Below are 7,798 nucleotides of genomic sequence, written 5' to 3' on the forward strand. Positions count from 1 at the left end.
AAAGCCATGTCCTTTATTCAGTTAATGAGGCTGGAACGTGAGAATAAGAAAGTCCTTGGTAAATTAAATCATGAAATACATGGACACATCACAGTAGATCAATTTACGGTTCCCTAAAGAGACGAGGGTGTGCTGTGGTCAGCAAGACCAGCATGGGAGCCCTGCAACAAGGTCCAGCTCCTTTCCACCTAAGCAGGATGCCACCGAGGCTGCACTGGGCTGTGAGGACAGCGACCGTGGCCTCCGGGTCACCTGCTGCTCCAGCTGGGAAGCAGTTTCGGAAGAAGACACACCCCTACTGAGCCCTCTGCACGTGTGGGGGGCCACTGCTGACCCCACATGCCCTGAAGAACGTGGCACAAAAGAACGGAAGTGTTAGGCCCTAGGCCTGCAGGGAGGTTTCTGGCCCACCTTGAAGCAGGTATGGGGGGGGGGGAGAAGGACAGCAGAGGGAGCTGGTCACCGACTGGTCAGGTCGGGCCCGGGTGGGGGCATCCTCTCGAAGCCGTTGCCCAGACCGTCTGCGGCTCAGCAGACACACCTGGAGGTCCACAGCTCATCTCCGTCGGGCACCGTCTGTCCAGCCCCAGCGAGGCGGCTGGCAAACCTCAAAGCTCGCCTCTCTGGCTGGTGCGCCCCTAGCCCTGAACTGGGCTGCCTGCCGTTATGGTCCAGGGCCAACGCTCCCTCCAAGGCCGCGGTGCTCAGGGGCTGCTGGGGCCAGCTGGGGTTAATTAAAAGCGAGTGAATAGCAGAAGAGCCTCCTCCCAAAGGACGAACATGTTAATATGTCAGGCCCTTCACAGAGGGAAATGTCCGCAAAATTGTGTCTTTCTACCTCAAAGAGATGTTTTCTGGGAACGTGGTAAAACCTAGTGCTGGTGATGAGCTAATCCTGCCGATAGACAGTGGCCATGGGCCCGCCATCCTACTGCGCTACAGGTCCTTATGCACGTGTGCATATATGTGCAACCCTGCACCAGCGTGTTTCTGCAGCAACCTATGCATATGTAAATAGACATGCACGCACTTGCACCCACACCCCAGCCCCGCAGATCTTTGTCTCAAGTATTAGAGATTCCACACGACGTGGGAATATTGACCATTCTCCCGAAGGCCTTCACGCCCTTTAACACACTGGCCTCCGGGTGCGCGGGGCAGTGGCATCTGCGGGCTGCAGAGCTGAGGGCAACAGACCTGCAGTGAGGACGGTATCCTTTGACGTGGAAATGAAATGGGAGTCTCGGAGGCACACTTTCCCACTCACATGATCTGAAGAGGAAAAGCACTCCCTGGGGAAGGCAATCTCACAGGGGGACTTCCTCCAGGCACAGGGAGCAAGGATGACTTCAATGGGACCAGGACCTCTGTGTTAATTAGTCGGTTATTTGATCTCATGTCAGTGATAGGGGGCCTCGGAGGGGAATTAACTGTGCTTAAGTCTGAGACTGCTCAGAACCAAAACACCCTGAAAGGTAAGATTCCACCCAATTAACATGAACTGGGAGCCAATCACATATGCAATAAAATAAAAGCTGTGACGGCCCGCAGCCGGCCAGGCCCCAAAGCCAGATGCGAAGTGGTGAGAAGAGCAGACCCGCTGAAGCCAGCCTGTGGCTCCCTCGCTCAGAACCATCAAGAGAAGAGCACGTTCTGGGAACTCGAGACCCCAGGAGACACACAGGGCCACTGCCGGGCAGGGAGTGGGGAGCGGGGAACGCTTCCGGACCCGGGGGCTCGGCGGCTACCCCTCAAATGCCAGCGGCCCGATCACGCACCCCCTTTGCATGCTCGCCCACTTAGCAAAAAGCAAAGAAATAAACGCACAGTGAGTCCGTGAGTTAGCCAGTGAGCTATGAGCCGAACATGCCATCTCCTAGTCCATTTCCCATTTCGGTCGTTTTGTGGTCAGTCTCCATGCTAGACCAAAGTTATTGAAAGATCAGGGGCATGGCTATAATTTACTTCTGGAAACAAATTGTCGGAACGTCTGAATCACTGGGGGACTGACTTTCCTCTGACAGCATCGACCGCGCCGAGGCTCCCTGTTTAAAAGATGAATCTGTAATTCAGAAAATCCCCACATCCGGCAGGACGGGCGGCTTTGAATTAAGCACCGTTTTCAGGGAAGAATGAAAGGCAAGCCGTCAGTTCCAAAGTAATGAAGGCAACTGGTGAATCTGAGCTCACGAATTACCCCTAATTGTCACAATCACGGAAGAGCTTGTTAATGTGCCCTTTATCCTTGAAAGAATGTTAGAGGCAGAGAGGAGTAGGCAAAGAGCAGAAAACCAAACAAGGAGGTCCAAATATTTTGCATTCCCCAGAGTTGCCATCTCCTAAGCAGACAAAGCCCTGGAAGTTGTTTTTGAACAAAGATGGAAGAAGTGCATCTCTGAGCGGGGACCCTGAGACGCTGACAGCCCATGGCCACCGAAGTCGGGACACACGGCCTGCCTGCCATGCACACAAGCTCAGCTTCAGGACTTCATGGAAGATCCAGAGACCTAGTTATGAATATTGAAGGTGAGAGGAAACATTTCTTTAACATATCAGCTCTCCGCGATTCTGCCCTGTTTCCTTCATCGCGATGACAGTAGGAAGCAGAGAGCCCCGTGTGTGGGGACGGGCCCCTGGCGGTGTCCACTGAGCCCAAAGAGCTTTCCTCCAAACCCCCACTTAGGGTCTGCTTCCCCACCCTTTGTCAGATTTGCTGGTCCTGAGACACACGAGTCACACAGAACTCCAGCTCAGGGTCACCAGTGTCACCATAGACCAGAGGAATCTTCTTGCCTTGCTGGTGTGAACAAAACCGCATGATATACCACCTGTGTGGGGAGGTGAGGTGCCTGCATGCGGCTCCCAGCACTGCCAGGCCCGCGAAGGAAAGATTAAAGAGATGCTCACATAGTCGATGCCCCAGGCCCAGTTACGTGCTGGGAAGTGTCCACACATTCGTGAGGAACTTGTCATGAGTCCAGCTTTATAGATGATGATGTAGAAAATCTAAGAGAGTTCATGCAGCTAGTAAATGCTGGAACTGGGATTAGAACCCAGGATTCTATCTTAAAGCCTACGAGGCACTTGTCCCGGGTCACATGTTCATTCAGATTTAAGCAAAAGGCAGTAAGTGTTCTGCAACGTGACAGTACCTGAGGATAGAAGCTGGTTAAATGTGATATATAGATATATATAGATATATATATGATATATATTAAATTAAATATGTTTAAATTTTATATATACATGCATTTGTATATTTATATATAAGAGTTAGTTAAATATATATATTAAAGGTCAGTAGCATCGGGACTGTTTCTTCTTATCTGTAATTCTCTGGGAATTGTGCCACCAAATGATGAAAGGATGAGCATCTGGCCAGTTACCAAGAAATAACCTACTTTTATCCTTGAGAATATCAAGGGACAAATGCGCTGACTCACACAGAGTTGCCAGGAAGACCCATTCTGGAATGTCTCCTTGTATGAGGGCAGTGGGGACACCAGGGATGACCCCGGCAGGAGAACACACAGCAGCTGCCCAGCACTGGCTAGCATCTGACCTGAGGACCCCTGTTGTGCAGGCAGTAGGTCAAGCTGGGAGTCTGGTGACTTTGGCCAAATATCCTCCTGTCTCTGGCACCCCATTTTCCCATCTGAGAAAGCTCTTCCATCTCCCCCAAGTTGGAAATGATATGATCGAAGGCCAAAAGTTCTAACTGATTCAAAATAGCCATTGATTCAAACCTGGGCTCTGCAAACAGCAAGGTGGCCAGATAAAATACCAAATACCCAGGGCAAGTGCACCCAAAACAATACTCAGGACATACTGAAAAAAGTATTCATTCTTTATCTGAAATTCAGACTCAACTGGGCATGCTAGATTTTCATTTGTTAAGCCTGGCAACCCTTCCTGGGCCAAACTCCAACCTGCTGCCTGTTTTTTTAAATAAAGCTTTATTGGAACACAGCCACAGGCATTCTTTTACGGGTCATTTATGGCTCTTTGCAGCAGGACAGCAGAATTGAGTAGTTGCAACACAGACTGTCCACCCTTAGGGCCTGAAGTAGTTACTATCTGGTCCTTCACTCACACATACACAGAGACACATGTTTTCCGACCCCTGATTTATTTTTTTTTTTAAGATTTTATTTGTTTATTCATTAGAGACACACAGAGAGGGGCAGAGACACAGGCAGAGGGAGAAGCAGGCTCCCTGTGGGGATCCCAATGCGGGACTCGATCCCAGGACCCCAGGATCATGACCTGAGCTAAGGCTCAACTGCTGAGCCACCCAGGTGTCCCTCAGACCCCTGATATAGATGATGTTTATCATGTACAGAACGGACCCAAATGCCATAATTGTAGCCAATAACCCACAACTTGACTCATTGTACCGACCTGTTATTTGATGTACTTCCTTTCCCCACAAACAGATGATAAACTCCTGACATTACTACTTTATATGACATTGGACTGAGCAAAGTCCTTAAGACTGCACTTGTGTAGTTGATCAATATATAGTTATGAATTAATATACTCATAAGTATGTGCTTCTCTGGCACCTGGGACCTGCGTGAGGGTGGATGAATAAATGATGCACGTGGACCTCAGAGCTGGAGCCACAGGTAACCTATCAGATCGCAAGGCCAGGAGCTGGCCCCAATCCCCTTTCAGCCCGTCCTTAAGGGTGTCGCGGAGTTGCGATGCTGCCTCGTTGATCAGTAATACAACATGGGATCCCACATTCAAGACAATGCTCTTTCTTGTTAACAGAATAAAGTCCTCAGGCAAGATTTAGCGCATCGGTTTCCAGCAAGGACTGTCCAGTTGGTAACTTGGTTCAATTAGGCAAATATTTTTCATACACGAAGCATAACGCATTTGGTTTCCATGACTCCAGGGAAACATCCACTGTTCTCTTAAAGGCTCATGCTGAAGACAACCTCCTAAGGCACATGTACTCCTCCATCCTGCGTTAAACCCTTTCCTGAAAGTTTTTCCAAGAGCTTTGAAAGGGCCGCTCACTCACTTTGCAAAGAAACCCCAAGATGGGCCTCATTCCTCCATTTCAAAAGAAGGGTAGGAGACCTTTCTAAGTCTCACAGAGGAGGCAGCGAGAAGCAACAGTTTCTCCAGCTGACAAGTGCCCTGTGGGGACAAGGTAGGAATGAAAGAAGACCCTTAAAGCTTATTGAATCTTCCTCGAAGTCACCAGTCCAGGTAGGTCTCGTGGCCTAGCCCCGGGCTGGGCGCAGAAAGCACAGGCCCACCTGCCTCTACAGGTGTCACATGAGCCCCAGCAAACGTGCGTTTCATTCTCCGCCAAGAGTGGGAAGGAGCTGAGGAATCCATAAGAGCTCCAAGAAGTCGTTGGGCTCCAGCACCATTTATTCCCACTCCAAATGCTCTCTTTCCTCTTCCCTTTTAGTCCTACATTATTCCCAACTGAAGGAAATCGAAGTCTACAAGGTCATTCTTATGCAGAAAATTATGGGCAATTAATTCTCTTTATAGTTACATCTCCGCTTCTGGAAGAATAGTTGATGCTCGTACTGCCTCTAATATAAGATGACTTTTCTATGCCCTTTTCAAGAACAAGGCTGTTGTAGAAAGTCATGGACACTCCCCTAACATTGCTATTTCACGTCCAAGTGCGGACGTTTGCTTAGTCAACAGTGGCCCAAGCAGGAACCTTTGGGCTAAAGTGCTATATTTATTTTCTCTGAATAGCACGCAAAGCACACCATGGAGGCCCTGTTCTATGTTCAGTGCACCATCAAAAGCCCATTGATGGCATGGAGAAGACCCAGCATTCTTGTTACTTCCGTTTCTCTAGATAAAGTGTCAAGAAAACTGGAATGGGAGTCTGAAAACCTGGGTTCTGGCCTCCAATCTGCCACTGTTATTTGACTTTGGACAAATATTCAGACAGCTATTTGACCTCTGGTAGTTTACTTCTCATTTTATTAATTCTCTCATTTATAAAATGAGGAGTGTGAACTACACATGGGACAGTCAGGCCTGCTTGGCTAGGGCTGCAACTGGCCAAAGCCATTTTCCATAGTTGCGTAGAGCACAGCCTCTGTACACAAGTGCATGTGCTGTCCCTGGGCTCTGAGAGCCTCCCAGAGATGTGGCATTCTGGACAGCCGCTGCAGAGAGGGTGGAGATGTGGGTGCCCTGGCTCTCCCCTGCTGACAATCAATCACAAATACATAAACCTACACCAATTTCATTGTGCACATGCAGATTTCATTAAAATGTGAGGTCAAATTCAGCAGGTCTGAGGTGGAGCCTAGGACTCCGCACTTCTAAGAAGCTCTCAGGTGAGGCTGGTGCTGCTGCTCCATGGATCACACTACTGGGCAGTAGGGGTCCAAACACAAGACAACACTGCTGCAAAGGCATTTGGTTTGGGTCATGGAACAGTCACCTTGTGCCTTATGAAGCAATTGGCTTCAGATGATTCAAGAAATGAGAATAAGGTCATGGGCTTCCCCTATTCACTGTGCTCCAAAACAATCTCCACCAGCCATCCCTCAGAAGGGGGCTGTTAGCATTTGGGGACAGGCAAGAGGATGAGGGTGAACCACCATAATATGCTCAGCAGCAGGTTAGTAGCCCCTTTCAGGGTCCAGAGGACAGCTTAAGCCCGCTATCAGGACACATCTAGTAGCTCTTGCTAATGGAGCACCAGCTCCTCCAGCATTTAGCATGCTTCCAAGTGCACTTCGGGAAGCCAGTTTCAACCCACAAGGCTCCACATGGTCTTCATGTCCTCATTACCTTCAAGACGTCTTGAGCGCAAGTGAAAAATCCTGGGGTTGCCACTTGAGCATCCCCACAGAGAACTCTTGCCCTGACAGGGGTTGATTGCGGCCAACAGAGCCCCCAGCTTTCTTGACATTCAAAGCAAAAAAGGAGTCTCATCTGTTTACTCAGGCTTGTGCCTGAGGGAGCTAAAATAATTTATCGGTATTGAAGCTGCCATAAAGGAGGGTCCCTTGGGAGGAGGTAAAATGTGTCAGCATGTTTTCTTGTTGGTCATAAACGGTGTAATTGAGTTCAAGTCATAGAAGCAGCCAAAATATCCTATCTAAAAATGGGAAATCATTTTCTCAAAACTCCTAATAATTATTCAAGAACTTGCAAAATGTCCAGTTCTATGCTAGCCACTACTTCCATTTTGATTTTTAGAAGGTCCTAAAGCAATCTTTCGTTGCAGGAACTGTCCAGAAGTCATTGAAAGAAAGATATGTCCCACATCTAGGGTTGTCAGATAAAATATAGGATGCCTAATTAAATTCGAATTTCCCAAATATTACACAGGGCATACTTATAAAAAAAAGTATTCATTATTTACCTGAAATTAAAATTTAATTCGATATTTCACAATCTCACACTTTTATTTTCTATTCTCAAGACCTAAGTTACGTGTTTATATTTAGTCTAGAATCCAGAACTCCTCTGTTTGAGGTGGGATGGCAAGGCAAACACCATGGTGAGTCCTCCCAATGATGAGCACTAGAAAGCCAAGGAGATTTGATTTGAAACTTCTGTTTAGCATTTACACATATGTCTCTGTTTGGAAGTACTAAGAAAATCTTAAAGTGTAAATATCTTTATTTAAATTACTCCTTCAACATTGAGAAAAGCAATTATCTAAAAATAGAAACAAAATGGTTTTGTGGAAATAGAAAATACTATTCACTCTACAGACAACAAAATACATGTGGATTTTAAATCATACTTTTTGCCATCAGCCAGCACTGTCCACCTCCCCATCTTGATCCAC

This window comes from Canis aureus, chromosome 15, assembly GCF_053574225.1.
Source record: "Canis aureus isolate CA01 chromosome 15, VMU_Caureus_v.1.0, whole genome shotgun sequence".
Taxonomy (NCBI): domain Eukaryota; kingdom Metazoa; phylum Chordata; class Mammalia; order Carnivora; family Canidae; genus Canis; species Canis aureus.